This window comes from Thermobia domestica, unplaced genomic scaffold (genome assembly GCF_964235325.1).
Source record: "Thermobia domestica unplaced genomic scaffold, izTheDome1.hap1.1 HAP1_SCAFFOLD_430, whole genome shotgun sequence".
Lineage (NCBI taxonomy): Eukaryota > Metazoa > Arthropoda > Insecta > Zygentoma > Lepismatidae > Thermobia > Thermobia domestica.
Window position 1 is genome coordinate 122485 of NW_027656140.1, and position 24416 is coordinate 146900.

Below are 24416 nucleotides of genomic sequence, written 5' to 3' on the forward strand. Positions count from 1 at the left end.
TCGGGTTATTCGGGTCGGGTTGTCGGGTCGGGTCAATCGGGTCAGCTCGGGTCGGGTTGTCGGGTCGGGTTATTCGGGTCGGGTTGTCGGGTCGGGTCAATCGGGTCAGCTCGGGTCGGGTTGTCGGGTCGGGTTATTCGGGTCGGGTTGTCGGGTCGGGTCAACCGGGTCAGCTCGGGTCGGGTTATCGGGTCAGGTCAATCAGATCGGATCACGGTTCGGGTCAGTCGGGTCGGGTCGGGTCATCGGGTCGGGTCAGTCAATTCGGGTCACGGGTCGGGTCGGGTTGGTCTTCAACCCGACCCGACCCGACCCGTTGAGAGCACTACTCTGGAGCGTCTGGAGCAATTCCAACCGCACTTGAGATTTGCAATCTGAAAAAAATAACACTAATAAAATAAGACACTCCAAAGGGTGAAGGAATGGGAGTTGGAAAGGATATTATGTAAAAATAATACAGAACGACTAATGTTAGTGTACAAATCATAGCTTTTGGGCACGCTAAATATTGATGCTCCAAATGCCATTTAAGTCCAAGTTTAGCCTCATCAGCATAGAGGGACAGACACAAAATAAAATCATCTGGTACTTGGGGTCCCGGGTTCGATCCCAGCTCCCGCCAAGTGAACTTTGTGGTGGACAAACACCGTGTGCGTGGGTTCTCCCGTTTCCTCCCACTTTCTTCATTCCACCATTTCATTCATTACTCATCATCACCGTCTCCTTTAGCCTAATCGGCATAATCGTGGGACGTAAAACTCGAAGATTTCATTTCATTACATTACAAAATAAAATATCAAAAGTGACTGAGATTTGTGTCAAATTCATAGTTTTCGGGGTCGGAGAAACGATATCAATATGAAGGGACGTTTGGAAGATAAGTTAGTACTCAACTCAAGCTTGTTTTTTCAATCATATTATTTAGATTAAAAGCGTATTCTGTGGGACTAGGGTGTCTCTTGGGATACTCCCGTTTCCTTCCACATTTCATTCCAACAATTCTTTCATCATAACCACCACCAAATTCTTCCAATTTAGTCTCCCAGGCAACGTCAATTCATCCAACTCTTAGATATCAAGCACTGTTAAAAAAAACTATAAATTGATAAAGTGATTCCATGAACACAATGAGGATCATTTATCAACGTTTAAAGATACACAAGTCATAACAAAACATATTTCAATAATAAATATATTTTAAATGTTGTTATCACACCTTATGTTGATCTCTTCTACGAGTGCAAAAGGATTCTGATAACTTCTAGGTGAAATTAAGAAGAAAATGTGGTTCGAATCCCACTTTAAGATGTAGGATCACTTCTCATAGTCTTGCTGCTGGAAGAGACGCAAAAACTGAAAATCAAATCAAATTAAAGGATTTCGAGATATACCCATATTAGTTTAACAATTACAACCCCCACCTTTTTCTTCCTTTATAAGGGAAACACACACACACAAAAAAAAAAAAAACACTGTAACTCTCGTCTTTAATTATTTAAATTAGCTGAAATACCCATTCTTAGCATGGGTCAGATAAAATATCTATCTAAACAAACTTAAGAAAAAAAAAAAATCGGTCATTTCCCACTACTTTTACATATCCCAGTAAACACTCTCTGAGACCCCCTGGTTATTTTCACACGTTTCTGTAAGCCCCCCTTGCAGGTGACCCCCGGCCCTCATACAATGGTAGCTAAATTTGTAAGTCAACGCCTGTGGGTGTATCACCATTTATCTCAGCGTCCGCGAAAACTATGGATTTGACACTAATATCGGCCATTTGGATTATTTTAACATGTCTCAGTATCTCCCTCGGTGACCCTCCGGCCCGCAGCCAAATGGAGTGAATTTGGAAGTTTATGCGATTGATCTCAGCGACTGCGAAAACTATGGATTTGACACTAATATCGGGCATTTTGGATTATTTTTACATATTCCGGTAAATACTCAGCATCCCCCCCGAAAGTGACCCCCGGCGCGCATACATTGGTAGTTGAATTTGAAAGTCATCGCTAATGTAAGTGTCACCATTGATCTCAGCGACCGCCAAAACTATGGATTTGACACTAATATCGGTCATTTTGGATTATTTTTACATGTCTCGGTATCCCCCCGCGACCAAAATTTGGTAACTCTCGGTCCACTCGCCTGCTCCCCAGGTCGCACGCAGACACACAGGCAGGCAGACAAACACACAAATCAACTCTTTATTTTATTTAGATTGAAAGCCTAAATATCAATTATGATGCTTTTAACATTAAAGGAATTTCGAGATATGGCCATCTTATTTTAATAGGTAATTGCAACTCCTACTTTTTTCCTTCCCGCCTTTTCTTCCATTGCAGGCGAAATGCGAAAAAGTAAAGAATCAATTCTTTAATTATTTTAAATGAAACATCTAGATACCAAATTGCATATCTTTAATCTTAACGAATTTCGAGATATGGCCGTCATATAATTGAAGACTACAGGGGAAAGAGGAGGCAAGTCAGTTTTTTCTAACTTTACACAATTGCCCTGTTTTCCATTGACTTACCTCCTTCTTTCCCTGCAGACGAAATCTTTAGCATTAAATCTCTTAGTGACTGACTTTTATGCTGTGAGATTGAGTCCATGCAAACTACAGGGTGGCCCAAAAGTAGGTATACAGTCCCGTACAGATCGGTCAAGATATTTTATATCATTTACTTATTGTTATCCATATTGATATTGACTTAATTTCTTCCTTATCTGTTCTTAATATATTTTAACTTATACCTTAAGCTCGGAACAAACCGAAACAAGCACATTTATTATCTTAATCAATTAAAATGTCATACTTTTAGTTGCAGGTCTGTAAACCTACTTTTGGGCCACTCTGTACACATTTCAGGCTACATAATCCTGCTGTTAACTCATTTTCGACCATTTCCTGACTTACCTCCTTTTTCTCCTGTGGCCTTCAATTATAATAATTGCAATCCCCATCCTTTTCCTTCCCACCCTTTTCTTCCCTTTTAAGAGAAACATAAAAGAAAAGCTGAAACATCTTTAATTATTTTAAATTAAAAGCGTAAAGTGCCTCTAACCTTAAGGGATTTCGTGATATGGCTATCTTGTTCTAACAATTGCAACCTCGACTATTTTCTTCTAGTTTTTTTCTTCTCTTGTAGAGGAAATATTTAATAAAAAAACGCTTAACCACCTCTACGGTTGCTGGTCGCTATTTAACCTCTGTTCTGAAAGTTTATGGTTGCCATAGCAGATTCATTTATCATCTAAAGCGACAATTCCATGCACAAAATGTTACAGATTATTTCTTGCACTCAGAGAACCTTACACTTCCAGACGACAATTTTTGTTGATCTGTGTGAACTCATGAGTCGATTTTTTTTCACTTTAACGGTTACAAGAAGCCGCCAAACCATACTGGAAGTTGATTGCGTAACTCATCTGCAATGACACGAGCAGTTTACTGACGGTCACTGCCTCCTCGCGGAGCTGACGTAGGAGGCAGTGCTAAGGGTATACTTCCACGATGCTCCTGAGGAGCTCATCTAAAGGGAAAAGTGTGTCAGCGAAACCAAATTTGAGGAACCAGTTGCTACGAATGGTGCGTTTATTTGCCATTCATAGCTCAATTATATTGTTTCAGGGTTCCATTCTTTTTGCTGGATGAGTACAGAGGTTGTGACTTTAGATACGTGAACTTAGTCTATCCTTGTCTTGTTTCTACCAATCGTCAAAGCGGACATTTCATTTGCACCAGTTGGCTCCGCGTAGCATAATCGCTAAACTTCTCGTCTTTGGTGCCAGCGGTCCCGGGTTCGATTCCCGGTGGGGACACTCGATTGAAAAAATGTAAGTGCTTTTTCAGGCCAGTCATCCTGAGCAAGGTTTTCCTCGGTTTTGCTCGTTCACACCAGGCAAATGCTGGAATTGTACCTAACATACAGGTCCCAGGTCCCTTCCTTCCATTCTCAATAATTTCTTCCTTCTCTTTCCTCGGATACTGTGATCTCCGAGTGACGTCATCCCTCATACGTGACAGACTAACATGACCATAGATGCTGAAAGTATAGGCATATGCTAAAAAGTGTAGGCTAATTCCTAGTTCTAATCATTTGTACCAACCGAACGAAATTTTAACCCTATACCCTTATTATACAGGACGGCAGTGGCATGTACAATTTTTTATAACGGGTATGTACAAACAGAGAACTTCCTATCAATAGTAGTTTAATAGTAATAGAAATTAAACATTTATAATTATATCCAAACACTGAAACGTGTTAACGGATTGTTTTGAAAAGTGGCCAACTTAGGCAGCTAATAAGCTTATGTAAAGTAAATATATTTTGAATCAAAAGAGTGTTAAAGGTTTAACATACGCACTTTTAATATACTAGCTAGTTATAACCCTACGTATTACTTTATATCTTTTATAGTATAATATGTGGTAAATATTATTTCTATAATATAGAAAAACATTGCATTAATACATATCAATCTTAGTTTGTCATTCGGACATCATGATTCAAATTTCAGTTACTTACAAACCTCCACGACACATTATTTTCCCTTTTTCGTCTATAAGAATAGTTACAGATAAGACTTCAGTTCCAGGAAATACTTCAGACAGTTACGTTCCATAAATCCATCTGGTAAACATATTGGAATGTACCAATCCAAAGCTATAGGAGGCGACGATATTTATGCTTGTTATGTCTATTGTCGGTTTGTGAATCATGCACAGGCTGGCCTCTCTAAGTCTTCTTTATTCATCTTCTAAGCTTTGGATTGGAGAATTTACTTTGAATCGATGTCTTCCCTCTTTCGTCCGTTAGACTATGGTTATTCGAGGATGCGTTTCCGGTGCGTTAACCCCCGCAGCTAACGCGACCTAGGTGCCTACTCGGTAAATTTACTTTCGCCAGAGTTATAAATCATACTGTAAGCCAGTCGGTTTCCAGGCCTTACTGCCACACCCTTATTCTCATTCGTGCGAATCACGAGAAATAACCCTATTGTGTTACATAGATTTTTCGGTGATTAGGTATTTTTTTTTCGGAATTTCCTTGTATTTTTTGTGAATTTTCTTTTGTTATACACGCACACTTTATAATAGCAGAGTTCCAATACTCTACACAAAGCATCTTCCAAGCAGCTGTTTCTTGCTCAAAATCCTGGCCTGGTAACACGTCTTTTACTGATTCCGAAACAGTAGGTGTTTTTTTGGTTCCGAAACGCACCAAATACGCCCGAGAAAACGTGATCTGCGTGTTTTAATGCTTTCGCGTTTGCAGCGCATTGTGATTAGTCATCCACATTTAAATACATGGCCAGCGTATTCCAAGCGTACGCATAAGCCATAAAAACGCATTTCGGACGCATCGATTAACCATGCACTTAAGAAGGAGAAGTGATGAAAGGGAGCCGCGATGAGAAGACTCTGTTGGAAGGAGAGGGGCTCCAGATAGATGTTCTAAGGACAGAAGGCCCCTCTCTCTTTCTTATTTCCTCTTTCTTTTACGATTAAAGCCCCACCCTTTCCCCCTTACAGAGCGGCCCTAATATCTCTCTTCCTATCTCTCATTGTCTATTTTTCTCATGGGAGAAAAACGAGTGGTTCCGTGGAGAAAGAAATACGTGAGAAGGGAAAGAACACTGGGGCCAGAGAAGGGGCAGATATTCTTATGTCCTCCGTGGGGGGGGGACAAGGTGCAAGCTTTTCCGTAATGCACAGGTTGATGACAAGAAAGAAGAGGGAATAAAAGTTTTGAAATATGAAGGAGGAATCAGCGAAAAGATTAACAATTCACTTATTTCCCCTTCTAAGAGCTACTTGAGAGAAGGAAAGGGGTAACTTATTCTTCAACGTCAGCAAGAAGAGAGAGTAAGGTAGGAAAGTGGAAGAAGGATATATAAGAAAACATATCAATCGACACACTTCTTTCTTCTCTTTTAAGATTTATTCCCATCCCATCTCTTGACCCCTTGAGTGGTGGGAAGAAACTGTCCGCCCTTGAACAAATAGTGCGGGATAGAAGGCAACTAGGGAAACCAGTTGCTGGTTTTTTTTTCGGATTCTGATTCCCTTCTTCCCCTTTTCTTCCATTGAAGGACTATCCTAAGGGGGGAAGAAATATACTCTTTTTCCTTTCCTCTGACTTCTGGTCACTAGTTCGATCCAAGACCAAGATTATCTGAAAAGGGGGAAGGGGTCATGAAAGGGAAAAGACAAAAGAAGAAGAAGAAGAAGAAAGAAAACATAATTTTCCCTCCAACACAACACTGCCTTCCAGAACAAATTTCCTTTACCTTCTTCTCCTCAAAGGCAAGGAGGAACTAGGCTGTTTTCGGTGCCAGGGATGGGAATGACACTACAAATGATTTCAGATGAGAAGCGGCATGGCCTTGAGTTGGCTTTACGCGGCGTCCAATTGGCTTTGAGCGGTGTTGACAATTCGCGACAAGCAGTTCTGCACGCTGACTTCTCGCGCTACTGCGAATCTTGACAATAGCAGAGGCGCTTATTAGAAATATTGTATTAGCACATTAACTGCTCACTTTACGAAGTAGAGAAAAGAATTACGAACACATACGTGAAAACTACATCTTTTTATGACAACTGGTTGTCATGATACACGCTTTGAAAGGTTTCCATATAAAACAATTAGTAAACGAGCGTTGAGTCCCGTCTAATTTCCAGTGGATTTTTCTTCGATTTGGAAATGGAACTCAACTTTTATTAAAGGATAATCAGGGGTGTAACCAACAGGTTGTTCTAGGGGAACATTACTTTCAGGGGGAGGAAAGCTTTTCACACATTAAAAACAGAACAAATGACCTCTTTCAGAATATGAAAGCATTTTAACTCACCATGTATACTATACACATATTATGTTTTCTCGATGCTACCTTAACAAAAGACGGATCTTGACAGTACTGAAGTTGAAAAGCGGATTGTAAGAGATAAATCAATAAGCTATTCATAAGAAAACAAATGCTGTTTCTAGCAGTCTGTTTATCCGACTTTGTGTTTATGTAGGTTAAAATACTAAAAGGAAAAAACTCGAAAAAATATCAACTCAGATATTATTATGAAATAATATAGTAGTGAGAGATCCTGGGGGGACTGAGGGAGCCAGGGCCTTTTTCTTTCAGGGACTAGTTCGGAGGATAAAAGAAAGAAAGGAAATATATAAAAAACACATTTCTTTCTTTTCTTTACTTCTTAATGGAAGATAGGAGAGCCACTTTTAAAAAAGGAAAGAGAGCTCGCCCCGTGTAGGTGCACCCTGGCACATTCTTTTCCGTAATCTACAGTAACTACTTTCCTCGTTTTCTGCCCGCATCCCCTAACTTCTCCTCCGGTTTCCCTTTTTCTCTCTGATCCAGTCCGTTGGCTTTTTCAAGGTTCTCTTGTTGGTGGCTAGGAGTTTTCTTTTCTCCCGTCGCCCCCAGGAAGCAGATTCCATCTCTGGGAGGTGGATGTCTTGGGAAAGACTTCCCTCAGGGGTGAATATGTATTCTTTTAGGGGAGAGTGAGAAGAATATGCTCTCTCCTCCCACCTTGCCGGTCCCGGTTTTCATAGGAACTCTTCTCATTCAGGAAAGGAGTAAAGATAAATCTTAGAACTTTTCCTCTGAAGCAAGATAGAAGGAATTATGATACACCTACTCCCTCTTCTTTTCCATTTTTTAGAAAGATAGAACACCACCTTAGAAGACTGGAAGGGGGTACTTACCCCCCAACTCCAGTACTTTCTTTCTAATTTTTTATTTAGAAATTAGAAAAAGAAATGAATTACTTGCCCCTCTCACCCCTTCTCCTTAGAAGAAAATATTTTGAGAACGAGCATGAATGAGGTTGCGAGCGATGTGTGGCCCTCCCTCTCCTTTCTTAGAAGAAGAGAAGGTTGTTATGGGACCTAGGGGGCGAAACGAAAGCAGTCTCTCCCCTTCTCACTCTCCATACGAAGTCACCATGCCCGCACTCCATTTCTCTCTCCTCCTTCCTGTTCAATCCTCTCTCACTGCTCCTCTACCAACTTCAAACTCCTCCCCAGATGTTCCATGCATATTTCCTCAGGCTGAAAGGCGAAGTTAAATCAGGAGGGGCCCCTTAGCTCGCCTAGGGAGAGTGGGAGGGACAGAGTATGACCGCTGATGTACTGAGGAAGAAAAGGGGGAAACGGGAGAACTCCGTGAAAAGGAGAGAGCAGAATCTGCCTCTGTGCTTGCTACGACGCCGATCCCGAAAACAATTTGAAACTTCCCCCTTTTTTTTACGGAAGGAGAGAGAAGTTGTGAGATTGACGGAGTACCCAAGAACCTCTCTTTCCTGTCACCATACCCTCAATTCGGAGCAGGCCCGAAACCAGAAAAAGAGGTTAGGGAGAGTCATGACTATGTTAGGGGGACCAAGTCATCAAAAACTATCTGACAAATATCTAAATTGTGTTCTTGTACTAATAATAGCATTTTGTGTTGAGGTCTGGAGGGGCCATGAAACGTTTGGCGGTTAGGCCCCCCTAGCCACTCGCTGGTTGCGGGCCTGATTCGGAGAGTATTTTCTGTCATCTCTTTCTCCCCTTTGAATCTTTCTTTCTCGTTCCTTTACTTATTGAGAGATACAGAGAGACAGAAAGAGAAAAGTCCTGTGACACCTCTTCCCAGAGACGAAGAAGAAAGAGGAGAAAATGTTCTCCTTTATCTCTACAGCACTGAAGTAAAACTTCTTTCTCCATATATTTATATATGCCACCTATGGGAAGTGGGAGGGCAGATACCCCTTTCTTTCTACTTCGAGTGAATCTCTCCTTTCTTCTTTCCATATCATACCTGAAGGGAATTATTGCATCGCGCTATCATTTCTTTCTTTTTATTTTTCTTCCTTTTTATTATTTTCTTCCCTGTACCTGTATCACATTCTTTTCCCTCCAACAGTGGAAGACAACAGAAAACTACCCCTGGAACTAAAATTCATTTCGTGCCTGAGGGACACTCGTGGGTAGGAGGTGATGGCTCTCTTCTTCCCTTAAAAGTTTACATGCACCCCTCTTCTCCTGTCGGTTCCCTCCCACTGTCGTGGAGGAGGAAGTGCACCCATGTGGGGATCGCTTCTTCCTCCACGACAGTGGGAGGAAACTGGATCACAGTAATATATGGAACCTGAGGGACGACTCGTCGTCGCCCCCACATAAGTGGGAAAAGACGGAGAGAAAGAATAGCTTCTCTTTCTCCTCTTACGAGGGCATTCCTCTCCTTCTTTGGGAAGCAGATAGTGGTTCTCTCTCTCTCTCTCTCTCTCTCTCTCTCTCTCTCTCTCTCTCTCTCTCTCTGGGATGACTAAATAAATAAAAGTAACTCATTCACTAATTATATATTGAGTGGCCGTGGTTGAGTTGGTAAATCATTGACTTACCATTAGGATTTTCAGGAAACGTGACGGAGTTCCATTACATAAAAAAAAATACCTAGGTAAATCCACATCGACTATTCTAAAACACACATCTATGCCAAACGAGGGGTATACCTAATGCTAGAGATAAAAAGATGAAAATATCATATGAGATTTAACCTCTGGGGCCTTGTTTCGCCAGTAGATCCTAGAAAATATATGACAATGTGGCAACATCGCACGGCAGGCGGCAAAACATATATCTAAGCAAAGAATTGCTATTGCTCGGTGCGGACCAGAGGTAAGTATGCGACTATCAAACAGGTGATCGATGTTCAAAGCAGATTTCTGACACTTTTTTTTATGTCGTATTCTTTTCTTACAAATGCAATCTCACATGTTTGTAAATATTGTTTGGGATCTGCAGTCACTATATTCTAATGTAATTAACCCCGCGTCTCAAATCAGGGCACTAGAGGTGAACCTTCTATAGCCGCCTCTCACGCAAGGAACGTGCATACCATATATATTAATGTAACTTGTTTGTGTATTGTAGAACATTACTACGGTATGCCCGCAAGTGCTGCCAACCTATGAGAAAAATCCCCATTTTGTGGGATCTTTTGACATAAATTGTTCAGAATGAGATAAAGGAAACTTTCGTCGAAATTGACAACATAGTACATGGGATTTTTCACTATACGTAAAATTCGCGCCGACAAGATTATCAACGAGCGGGAAATAGTAGAGATAATGTAATCAATTAGCGTGTCAGTGTTTCAACTTTTAGTTTGAAGTCATTTCTTTCTTATCGGCAAAATCCATGGTAGTGAGGAGTGACTTAATCATATGTGATTCTTAAAAATCAAGTACCAAGAAACAAAACTTCTGCTCCGCGTATTTAAAGATAGAAAACAAAATAATGAACGAATGAAAGAAAAAAGTAAAATATCAAACGGGAAAGAATTTCCGAACATTCCATAAAAAATGTATTTAGAATAAAGCTTTCGTAATATCACTCAGCTCAGTATAAAATGATGGTAGAAACGTGCGAAGGAGTCACTGCATTTGTGAAAATACAACAAAGTAAACTTTGTCCTCGATTAAAAAATGAAATCTTTGAGTTTTACGTATCACTTTTATGTCGACTAGGCTAAAAGAGACAGTGATGATGAGAAATGAATTAAATGGTGGAATGAAGAGAGTGGAAGGAAACGGGAGAACCGCGAGGAAACCCACGCACACGGTGTTTGTCCACCACAAAGTTAACTTGGGCGACCTGGGATCCAACCAGGGACCCCATGCATCAGAGGTCAATACTCTACCACTGCGCCATCCCGGCTCCATTTGTTCTCGATTAAGGAAAATAGTTATTCACAAACTATTTTATAAACGTAGAAGATCGAAATTTGAAGATAATTCATTATGAACTGAGTTGATTTTGAGTTTAATGTCCCTTTCAGGAGCGAGGCTATATGAGACGGGACTAGACCTACTGATTAACGTGAAATCCGAACCATATGAGCTCCCGCCAGGAACCGAACCGAACACACGCCAAAGGCGCGTACGCTAATTGTTTAGTAACGAAAGAGCTCATAATTCATCCTGAAATTGAAAAAAGTAACACACGTCATATAAAAGTTTCAATTTGATATTATTATTATTATTATTATTATTATTATTATTATTAATAATAATAATAATAATAATAATAATAATAATAATAATAATAATAATAATAATAATAATAATAATAATAATGGGAAATTCAGATCCAAATGGTATTTTTGCCTCTTGAGATAGAATTTTATAGCGTTCAGATCGGCATCAGTGGTGAGCACTTTGCACTAAAAAAATCAACACACTGAGACATGCGAGTGTACTATTTCTTTCTGTATATTATTACCACTTCGTTTCATTGTTTCCGTTCACATTCACCCTAAAATAACGTTTGCAGTCAGGTAAGGAAAAAAGTCAATTTTTTAAAAAACCCAAATCGAAAATCGATATTTTCTCTAATTTCAATTTTTTTTTTCCAAAAATCGAAGTTCAGATTTTCGAAACAATCTATTTAAACAGCACTAATTACAAGGTGTCTTCAGCTTGTGGAATCCGGGTTCGCTTCCCGGTGGGAGGTCGTGTGGATTTGATCTCTTTTATCAAACTGTAGGTCAACATCTCATATAACCTTGATGCTGAATTAGGGCGTGAAAAAACAAATCAATTAAATAATCTTTTTTATATTTTTGTACATGTTTGAGAAACTCAAAATGTTTAGAATATCACTTAACTCAAATTCTGAAGTTTTACTTGGAAATTTTCTCTCATATAGCTCTCAGTTTCTTTTCTTTTCTTTTCTTTTTTTTTCTCACTGTTACGCATTACAATTACTTCAAAACTATTACAACACGTTGCCTTGTATCGTTGCTTTAATAGTAACACCTTACTTGTGTAATGTTAACTACTTCAAAAGCCGTATAAAATGGGGCTGGGGTGGCTCAGTGGTTGAGCGTTCATCTGTGGGGCCTCAAGTTCCTGGTTCAATCCCATCTCGCGTCAAGTGAACTTTATGGTGAACAAGCACCGTGTGCGTGAGTTTCCTCGGAATTCTCCCACTTCCTTCATTCCTACATTACATTCATTTCACATCATCACTGTCTCCTTTGTATCCTAGCCGGCTTCATTTCATTTCAAAAACCGTAAAATAAGAGTACACCGAGACCCCTCTACCCACCATAGTGTTTTTATCTCCTCAAACCTTACATGGTACTAACGAGATTCGAACATGCAAGTTTTCTTTCCAAGATTAAGTCTTACAAGTAAGTCACTGTGCGTCCTACGCGACAAATGCATTTCATATATATATTTTTATCTTTCGTGATTGCAAGAAATGTGATAAGACTATGACAGCTTCCCATATTCAATTCTCTACAAACACCACGTCCTAGGTTTTCTCCGAGTTCTGTTTCCTCTAATTTGACATTCATTTCTATTACCAAAACCTCTCCAACTTACAGCTTACATATAAGCTTAAAACGTTTAAATTTCAACGCCCCGTCTCACCACCGAAGTTGTACGAGATGTGGGCTTACAGTTTAAGGTGGAATTCGAACCAACGTAATGCATTCAATACTGTCCCATCAGGACTCGATCCCTGGACCATGTGCACCAAAAGGTGTTCATACTAAACATCCGATTGAGTTGAGTTGATTTTGAGGTTATCGTCCCGTTCAGCAGCGAGGCTATATGAGACGTGGACCTACTGATTAACGTGGAATCCGAACCACATGAGCTCCCGCCGGGTAAACATCCGATTGAGTTCAGTCTGTTTCAGTTTTATTATTTCTTGCCTAAAGAAAAAAATGAAATGAAATCTTTGAGTTTTACGTCCCACGGTTATGCCGGTTAGGCTAAAGGAGACGGTGATTATGAGAGATGAGTGAAATGGTGGAATGAAGAAAGTGGGAGGAAACGGGAGAACCCCGAGAAAACCCACGAGCACGGTGTTTGTCCACCACAAAGTTCACTTGGCGGGGGCTGGGATCGAACCCGGGACCCCAAGCACCAGAGGTGAACGCTCTACCACTGAGCCACCGCGCCCCCCTTCTTGCCTAAAGAATACAAACGTATATCATAAGTGGTACCAAACTAGAAAATATACAATATTTACACGTGAAGTACATTGGTTTATGGTACACCGTAGTTTCTGGTGCGAAGGGTTCGATTGAAAGACACGTGATTTTAAAATGGACAACGTTATGTTAGTGAGTTTTCTTGGGAGTTCCCATGTTTCCTAGTCTTAGTTTATACTACTTTATTTATTTGCTTTTGTATTCATTCAAGTATTTGCCTTTAGCCTCTGCGCGTAACCTTGTAGATTAAACTATAAACTTGATTTCAGCTTACATTTACCATTTGCATCGTTTAGGCTTCAGAACATTAGCACAGGACATTAACTCTGAATATATTACTTAATGAAGACTCATCCACAATTATTTTTTCGTAAAATTCTCGGTCTTGTCCTACCTAGCAATGCTCATGGACTCTGATTCATCGGAAAATGAAATAAAAATCTTTCAGTTTAATGTTCCACGATTAGGCTTGGGAGAGGATGATTAAGGCAAATGAATGATGATGGAAGATTTGGTGGAATGAGAATGTGGGATTAAACGGGAGTACCTCGAGAAAACCCACGCACAAGATGATGTCCACCATAAAATTACTTGGTGGGGGATCGAACCAGAGACCCCAGGCACCAGAGGTAAGCGCGCTACCACCAGGCGCGCATAAAGAAATTTTTGTTGGGAGGAATCCAAGTTTTGGGGGGTCGAATACTAGAAACCACTAACCCTATATAGTATTGAATGAATGGTATTCTGCACCCGAAAAGAAGATAAGTAATTGTTAAATACTTCCACCTATATTTTCAGGAAAAAAAAAAAAGATAAAACTAGATTGTCAAATTTTCATCCTTATCAATCATTTTCCTATTAAACAAATATAGTTTTATTAAGAAAGTGTACAAATGTATGTTGACTTAGGAAGTTTTTGAGGTGTCCGGACCTGGTGGACCCCTGGTAGGCGCGCCCCTGTCTATCACTGAGCCTCCCTATTGTTAATTGCAAATCTCCTTCGTGCGTATATGATCGGCGTGGAAGACTCAGTGCGAGGTAAAGTTAAAAAGATCCCACATGAATCTGTAACCAAACGTCCATGGGCGCCCAAAGAGGGCAGGGTGGGGCCCGGGACCCCTGGGTCACGAAAAAGTATACGTAATATAGCAAACCACGTATATTAAATAACAGACGTAATATAGCAACCATGGAGATGTCCCCCTAAAAAATTTCTTCGGGCGCTCTTGTCCACGTCTCATATAGCTTCGTTACTGAACAAGACACTAAACTCCAAAACAAGAAAGCTGTGGTGGCTCAGTGGTAGAGATTAAAGCTCTGGTGCATTGGGTCCTTGGTTCGATCCCAGCTCTCGCCAGATGAATTTTGTGGTGGACAAACACCGTGTAGTGGGTTTTCTCGAGGGTCTCCCGTTTCCTCCTACATTCCAGCATTTCATTCTTTTCTCATCATAACCGTCTCCTTTAGCCTATCCGGCATAACCGTGGGACGTAAAACTTAAAGATTTCATTTCATTTCATTTCATTTCCAAAACTACAATCTGCTTCGTCGGAGAGAGCTCGGTGGCTCAGAGATGTCGGCGGCAATAGCCGAGTGATATCGCACGTTCGGAGAGGCAATTCATTGGTATTTCGAGTTCTTCTGAAGAACATTGGCATTTTAACCTTGACCTGGGACATGGAGTAGATAGTGTCCCAGGCTCTCCAAGGATCTGTTGTAATTCCAGTGTTTCCAATATTAGTCCGTTACTGGCTGCAGGAGATTTCTCGAAAGAAAATTATTTTCTTATGTTTGTGGCATAAAAATGTGATCGCAGATTTGTTCAAAATTAATTTTACAAAAATAACTCGTTTTGATTTAGGAATATCGTATACGTTGTCTGCTGGGTAGGAAATATGCCACATCCAAGGTATATATGGTCTAACAAAGAAAATCTCACGTTACGGGTTAACATTCGTTCATGTGTTTGCGTGTGTGAAGTCATGAAAAGAGTCAGATAATGAAAGTAAAAATATATTTTTTTTAATATTACATATCTCTTGTGATTCGATCCCCGATTTAAGCGAGTTTGTGGTGGACAGCATCGTGTCTTTGGGTTTCCTCGGGATTTTCCTTTCCTCCACATTCTCATACCACAAATTACTTCATAACCATTAATTTCGGTTAACCACCCGTCTCCTTTAGCCTAAATGGCGAAGCAGTGAGACAGGAAACTAGAAATTATATTTAATTTTCCGGTACATTGGGAATTTTGTAGATCCGTTTCGCTTTACAATTAAGGGTCTTTGATACATACAGTAACCTTAATTTTTTAAAAATGTTAGTGAGTGGAAAATGAAGGGCATCAGAAACTTAGAAATTGAGCCAGATAGCATCTGTTAAATGCTGTTAAATAAATTAATAAACTGTGCTAAATAAAATAAAGAGGATCACACGAAACCAGGTGCGTAACTAGAGGCTTGCTGTCCCATGGCAAACTTTTATGGTAGCCCACCCTCTTCCGTTTTCTATAACTGACAACTGATATACTTACAATTTTATAATAATTGAACTATTTTTATACCCCTATATTTACACCGAAAATATTTGAAATATATAGAATATATTCCACAGATATAAGACACATGCTTTTAGGTTAGCTTAGGGTAGGGTAGGGTAGTGGCGGATCTTGAAGGTAAAAATTGAGAGCAACCGGAAGTCCCCTCATATAATAGGCACATCATGAGTTTACTATAAACTTTCAAAACTATTTAAATAGTAGCTTAAATCATTTATGTCACTCAATAAACAGGGAGCCTAGATCCCCCAGTCTCGGTCTAGGTCCGCCACTGGGATAGGATAGGGCAGGTTAGATTAGGTTAGGGTAGTTCTAGCTTACGTCTGCAGAAAAAAAAGTTGAAGATAGTATTCTGTAACATTTTCTATACTTTAAAGTTCCTACCTTCCTGCTTTGACTTCGGCAAATTTGTCTATTATTTCTTCAACATCCATCTTCCCAGAGAAGGACTGCTGGATGCATGACTTATGGTGATCCTCAGATATTATTAATTTAAGTTAAGAAAATAAACACTCCGCACTCGTAATTGTGACAGGGAATGGTCAGAAACAACATCAAAGCTGTAAAGACTTTCGGAAAACGGGATGAAATGAAATCTTTAAGTTTAACGCCCCCGATTCTGCCTTTTAGGCTAGGGATATGACAATGAAGGCAAGTGAATAATGATGGAAGATTTGGTGGAATGAGAATGTGGAAGGAAACGAGAGTACCTCGAGAAAACTCAGAGAAAAGATGCTGTCCACTACAAACTTAATTGGCCGGAGATCAAACTAGGGACCCCAGACACCAGAGGTAAGCGCGCTACCATCAGGTGCACAACCATAAATTTTTGTTGGGAGAGGTCCAAACTTTGGGGACGGGGTTCTAATACTACAAACCACTACGTCTATGTAGTATTGAACGGATATTATTCTGCAGCCGAAAAGACGATAAGTAATTGTAAAATACTTCCATCTGTATTTTCAGAAAAAAAATATATATATATATATATAAATTAGATTGTCAGATGTTTATGCCACTTCTATTACTTTCCAGTTAAACAAGTATAGATTTACTGAAAAATTGTACAAATATTTGTTGAGTTAGGAAGTTTTTTTTGGGGGGGGGTTAGAACCGGTGAACCCCATATGGGCGCGCCCCTGGCTAACACTGAGCCACCTTTTTCTCTATGGTTCATCGGAAATCTCCCTCGTGGCTACATAATTCTCGTGGAAAACCCGGTGGGAGCTCAAGTGCTTTTGGATTCCACATGAAGCTGTAGGCTTACGTCTCAAACTCCAAACCAAAAATCTGGTTCATCAGAGAGGGCACTGTGGCTCAGAGGTGCCGGCCGCGGCGGCAATAGCCGTGTGGTCTCGCGCGTTCGCATTTGGATTGCGAGACGCAATCCATTGGAGGTTCGAGTCCCTCTCAAGAACACTGGCATTTTAACCTTTTACCTAGGACATGGAGTATAGGTACTATCCCAACCTCTCCCAGAATCTGTTGTAATTCTGTAGTTTGCAATATTAATCCGTTACTGGCTGCAGAAGACTCCCCGAAAGAAAATTATTTGCTTATGTTTGTGAGATGAAAATGAGATCGTAGATTCGTTCAAAATTAATTTTATAAAAATAATTTATTTAGACTTCGAAATATAATATACTTTGTGTGCTGAGTATGAAATATGTCACATCCAAAGTATATAGAGTGTAACAAGAAAAAGATCTCACGTTACGGTTAACATTCGTCGATGTGTGTGTGTATGTCACTTCTGATAGTCATGAAAAGAATCAGATGATACAAGTAAGAGTATTTAAAATGGTACAGCACTCACTTCTGGTTCGATCCCCGGTTTTCAGAAGTTCATAGTGGAAAATATCGTGTCTTTGGGTTTTCTCGGGATTTCCCTTTCCTCCACATCCTCATTCCACAAACTACTTCATAACCATTCACTTCCATTAATCGACCGTCTCCTTTAGCCTAAATGGCGAAACAGTGAGACTCTGAAAACTTGAAATTGAATTTAATTTTCCGATAATTGTTGGATTTTGTAGTTCCGTTTCGCATTACATTTAAAGGTCTTTGTTGCACTGACTTTCACTTTTTTAAATTTTAGTGAGAGATTAATGAAGAGCACCGGAAACTTAGAAACGGAGCCAGATAACGTCTGTAAAAAGCTGTTAAATAAATTAATACTAAATGGAATAAAGGATCGCGCGAAGAAAAGGGAGGTTGTAACCAGAGGCTTGCAGTCCCCTGGCAAACTTTTATCGTGCTCGCACTCTTCTGTTTTCTACAACTAACAATTGACATCATCACAATTTTATATAAATTGAATATTTTTTATACTCCGCATGTTAGAAATACGCAACTCTAAATATATAATTTATATATAATTGACACGTAAGTTATATTCAAATTATATGGGATATATTAAGTGGATGTGAGGTAGAAGTTTTTATGTTAGCTTAGGGTAGGGTAGGGTAGTGGCGGATCTTGAAGGTAAAAATTGGGGACAGCCAGAAGCCCCTTCAGTGTCATAGGCATATCATGAGTTTACTATAAACTTTCAAAGCTATATAAATAGTAGCTTAAATTATTTATGTCACTGAATAAACTGGAAGCCCAGGTCCCCCAGTCCCGGTGTAGATCCGCCACTGGGATAGGGTAGGGCAGGTTAGGTTAGGTTAGGTTAGGGTAGTTCTAGCTCACTTCTGAAAAAAAAAGTTGAAGGTAGTATTCTGTAACATTTTCTATACCTTAAAGTTCCTACCTTCCTGCTTTGACTTCGGCAAATGTGTCCATTATTTCTTCCATATCCATCTTCCCAGCGAAGGACTGCTAAATGAATGACTCATGATGATCATTAGATATTATTATTTTAAGTTCGGAAAATAAACGCTCCGCACTCGTAATTTTGACAGGAATGCTAATTGGTAAGTGACAACATCAAAGCTGTACAGACTTTACGGTAAACTGGATGAAATGGAATCTTTCGGTTCAACGTCCCACGATTAAGCCTATTAAGCTACGGGAGACAACATTAAGGGAAGTCAATGATGGTAGAATAAGTGTTGGAATGAGAATGTGGGAGGAAAGGGGAGTACCCCAAGAAACCCCATGAACACGATGTTGTCCATCATAAACTTACTTGGTGAGGAATCGAACCAGGACCCCTCACACCAGAGGTAAGCGCTCTACCACTGAGCCACCGTCCTCCCAGAAAACTGGATTCATTTATTGTAGACACTTTAGAAATCTCATTACTAATAGCCGACCGCATTGTTATAATTTCTAGCAAAAGTGCTGAAGAAATATCTTTGCTGTATATTTCTGGGAAACTCATCAGCTATATGTGAAAGAACGGTGTTGCTTAGATTTTACAGTGATTTAGGTTCCAGCATGCTAACGTCTAAGATAACTTCACTCAAATGATTGAAACCATATTATAGGCCTATTTGAATTGTTATCACGTCTAGCACCCCCTCTGCCCCCCCCAAAAAAAAGCAAACACCCAGTTACGTGATAGAAGTTTTCAGGATCCCTTAATCGTTCGTCTTAAAAAAAAAAAAAAAAAAAAAAAAGACATAGTGACTTCATACTATTCAATGTCGAGTATGAAGAAATTCGGGCTGATTTGACCAGCTATTTTCGTTAACGTTTGCCTATCTCAGTTTCTCAAATACATTTCGATATTTTTTTTAGCTCTTCAACGCATCTTTCTAAAAGGTATACTCCTTTTCATAAACGTACGTTTTTCGATCAAAGTGAGTTAAGTTGATTTTGAGTTTAACGTCCCTTTCAGTAGGGAGGCTATATGAGACATGGACCTATTGATTAACGTAGAATCCGAACCACGTGAGCTCCCGCCGGGAATCGAACCCGGGTCTCCCACGTGAAAGGCGAATACGCTAACCGCTTATCCACGAAGGAGCTCAATCGATTAAAGAGCATTTAGAGGTCCCTCATGGTTAAGCGGTTAGTGTACACCTTTTTGGCGTGGGAGACCCGAGTTCGATTTTCGGCCAGAGCTCATCTGGTCCGGATCTCACGATAATCTGTAGATCCACATCTTATATAGCCTCAGTGCTGAAAGGGACGTTGAATTGAAAAATGAAATCAAAGTGCGTGGGAGACAATGTTAATTGTCCCCAAGATTTTGCATTAGAAAACCATTAAGTAAACGAAGTTATAATTGTGACTTATACATTTTCAGGGCTTCAACTTCATTATCTTCCAAACACCGTGTGCGTGGGTTTCCTCGAGGTTCTCCCGTTTCCTTCCACTTTCTTCATTCCACCATTTCATTCACTACTCATCATCGCCGTCTGCTTTAGCCTAACCGGCATAACCGTGGGACGTAAATCTCAAAGATTTCATTTCATTTTATCATTTTCTTCGTCAGACTTGAGACTCAACAGAATTACTTTACAAAAAGCCTTTTATGTGTCTTGAAATCTCACTTTTAAGGCAAATACTGCTGACTATATTCCACCGCTTGGTATTTTGCCCTAACAAACACTAATGCCTCATTACAACATTGCCTACACGTTTGATTTGATCTTCAGTTTTGCGTCCCTTTCAATAGCAAGGCTGTATGAGACCTACAGCTTGACGTGGGATCCGAACCACATGAGCTCCGCCGGGAATCGAACCCGGGTCTTCCACGCCAAAGGCGCGTACGCTAACCGGTTAGCGAGGCCGGAGCTCACCTACGCATAAGACGTTACGGTAGTAACTTAAAGATTTAAGAATGACAATCATTGTAATAATTATTATAGATATGAGTATCATGTGTTTACTTTCTTTAATATTAAGAACGCTTTCTTGGAAAAAATATATACCTAGGTAAAATTAAAAAAAAAAAACAAGTAAACAAATGTTCCGGGTTACGAGAAGACCCCTTCCTTTTGTGTAGGAACCTGCACTTTTGCCAATCCAGCCACCCTACAGTTACGCCACCGCGAGAAACGCAAAATTGTCAAAGAATAGGCTTGTGTCTATAATACGGGTTGAGAAAAATGTAAATATTTTCTCCTAGATGTTTATGCAAAACCGTACTCTTAAATGTTTTTAGGTTTACATATTGACGTTATGCAGAACGTCTTTTTTTTATGAATAAATGGGATATGGATAGCCACCTTTAAAGTCACTGCTAACCGTGAAGTTCATTAACGAACTCGGTCGATATAATTGTTTTATCTATCTATCTATCTATCGCAAAAGCAGGATTCGAAAGTAATTTGCTTTCACTGTAGAGCAGTGGTTCTCATACTTTCCGAAGGCGCATACCCCCTGTGCATTCGGAAAGTGACCCGCGGAACTCCTGTTCATTCGGAAAGTGATCTGCGGACCCCCTTTCAATGCTATTTGAAATTTCATATGATATTAAAAACTATACTGATTAGAATTTACCACTGCCAAGAAAAAGATCAAAAAAATATTGCAATAAGTAATTTATTCATGATTGTTTCCTAGTGAACGAAATTTCAATTGAAAATACAGCAATTTTCAAGACTGAAAATCAATGTGCTTTAAAAAAAAAAAAAAAAGAAAGAAAAAGAAAATTCACTTGATAAAAAATGTTCTCAAATGTGGGGTCACAAATATGAAAAGTGAAATTCTTTCTGTTTTTCCATGATTGCACTGAAATCCGGAATAAGTTTTGTCACCATTAATCGTAGGTCCACATTAAGACGATTTCGCTTTCTATTCAGGCTTTAATACTGCAAAGAGCAGAAAAGGTCTGTTCACATAAGTAAGTGGTAGGGAAAGGCATCAAATTTTGCAATGTCTTTTTAGATAACTCTTCATACTCATAGGGCAGAAATTTAGTAAAGTAGGAAAACATTTAAATTTACAAACGTAAGTATAATTTCTAATTGCTTTCTTTTTAGTAACTGAAAAAAAACCTTGCATAACAGTTGAGAGTTACATTTTATTATAACATATTTCAATTTTTACGCGTCGCGGACACCCTGGCTACGTCCCACGGAACTCCAGGGGTACCGTACCCCACTTTGAGAACCACTGTTCTAGAGTAATCGTGTGGAATAAAGAACATTACACTCTTGTAAGGCTCAAATAGCATGATTCCAACAACTTGTGAATACCTTTCGAATATTATAGAAATTTGAATCTCCGACAATCATGACGTCATAAACTGCTCACTCACATTTCTGACCCATAAAAAAAAGTGGAAATTAGTGATGGGCACAAAAACGGGTTTATCGGTTTTCGCTTTTTTTTCTAGAAAAACCGAAACTTTTTTTTTTTGAAAAATCAAAACCTGGTTTTTCAAACCTCTCCGGTTTTCTATCAAATACCGTTTTTTTTCTTCCCAAACTTGTTTGGGAAGAAGTACTACAAGAAAAAAGAAAGGATACCCATACCCGCTTTCGAGAAATCACACTGCTTCCAATAAAAAAAAAATAAAGAAAAACAGAAATTGTGAACAAAACCGAAACTGATTTTGGTGAAAACCAGAACTGGTTTTGATAAAAAGTCGAAACTGGTTTTGGAGAAAACGCGAATCAGTTTTGGAGAAAACCGAAATGTTTCCTTTCTGTTTTTTTTTTTTTTTTTTTTTCTAGAAAGCGGTTTCTTCCTTTTTTACAAAAAAAGAAGAAAAAAGAAAGAAAAAGTTTTGAAGTACTAAAAATAGTTCTTGGTTTATTTATTTAATAGCTTTTACCAGATAATATCTGCCACAGTTTCTAATTTAGTGATGTTTTCCTTGTCTTTAAGTTATTCACCAAAATTCCAAAAAGTAGGAGTGTCCGTAGCGAACAAACCTAAGGATTATCCGAAATTCTAAATGCCTAGCAATTCAGGACATTAGTGATCCTTGGTTGATCTAACAAGTCAATTTTCTGATAGCTTTACTGTGATGAAGGATATGAAAATAATAAATAGTGTTAAACTAGCGTACTTACGTAACTCGAAGACGTTTCGGCAGTCGCCCGCATCAATGACACACATAGCCTAGCTGCACCACGTTGTTTCATCCAGTAACGCACTCACAAGTGACAACTAAGATTCCAAACCGCGCATCAAGACCTTCATTGTCCGATTACGTCATGAAATCTTAGCATCCTACCAGCACCACAGGAACCGAAGTCCAAGCAGTGCTGCCATACTTGGTACAATTGTACCAAATTCAGCCCTTTTTGTCATTTATCGACCCGTTGCGTTGGTACCACGCTGTTATTTTCAGTCCCTTTTGTGAAAAAGTTGGTACAAATCTACCCAATTCAGCACCATTTAACAAATACTTGTTACATTTTCAAAAGTGTCAGTAAGACCTTTCCTATATCTTACGTTAGTCATATTGTGTGTTCGGCTCTTTAAAAAATGCTGTTGAACATTCATTCTCTGACGTTGCACCGCATAACGCTTCGAACTTTGTGTGGAAAATCCGTAATTCGAACTATACAATCCCTGTACTATACAATCCCTGTACTATACAATCCCCGTAATTCGAAGTATACTGTGTTAAATAGTCCACTGCAACGCCCACTTGGAAAGGGCTGGGATTGAATGAGATCCCTTTGCACCAGAGTCGATATCTCTAGCACTGAAGCAACGTGGCCTCGAAGATGTGAACATGTCCAAGATATTTTTTCCTTTTACTTTCCATTTTAATTTCCAATCCAGGGAAAAAAATCTTAAAATATATCTTTAGCGTCTTGGTCGTTTTTCTTAAAGGGGACTTAAAAAGTATAGCGTTAAAATAAACTCCGAATAGCAGCTCATTCTATTTAAATACTATAAAACGTCAGCAAATAAACACAATTGATCTTCTCATCTGAATTACACCAAAATGTACAACTTTTCACAAACACTCATCCCTCTTTGGCATGACGAGGGGGCCACGGTGGCTCAGTGGTAGAGCGTTCACCTCTGGTGCTAGGTGTCCCGGGTTCGATTCCAGCCCCCCGCCAAGGGAACTTTGTGGTGGACAAACACCGTGTGCGTGGGTTATCTCGGGGTTCTCCCGTTTCCTCCCACTTTCTTCATTCCACCATTTCATTCATCATCACCGTCTTCTTTAGCCTAACCGGCATAACGGTGGGACGTAAAACTCAAAGATTTCATTTCATTTCATTTCTTTGGCATGACGAGAAATTTATTTACAGCCTACAATATAAGACTGATGATCGTATGCAAGTTTTATACGGTAAAAGTCCAATCACCACCCTAGAAACATTGATATGGATGCATTAAGTGAGAAATAAAAATTGGCGCGTTCAGTGTACAAGGAAATCAAGTGCATTTTGGGGGTCATATTGGATATATTTCACTTGGGCTATAAGATCTCTATTTGAAGCTCCTTTCAGAACTTAAAAGATTCATTCTCAGATATCTTAAACTAACTCTTATAATAATAATAATAATAATAATAATAATAATAATAATAATAATAATAATAATAATAATAATAATAATAATAATAATATTTTTTCCATGCACTTAATTGTACCGTATAAACTTTATCTAGCAACCTTGGTAATTGGATTTGATTTCCTTGTACAGTAAGGAACAAAAGTGCTTGTCATTTGATGAAACTAGTTTTGTAAATAACTTCAGAGTGGAAGGTCAATTTGAGCACAGTTTTCAGTAAATTAAAAATAACGTAAATTTCTGTACGTTCCAGCCATACCACACTGTTGCACATTTGAGTCATACCGCCATTATTACCAAAATACATTTTACCAAACGGAAATAATTTTTGTCGTTGACTGTACAATTAACGTCCCAATTGGCATATCTATAGTGTATCAAACAAGTATTTGTTGAAATGATGTCTAGAACTGATTCACTTTACTGTTCGATTTTGACTCAAGTTATTCTGAACGAG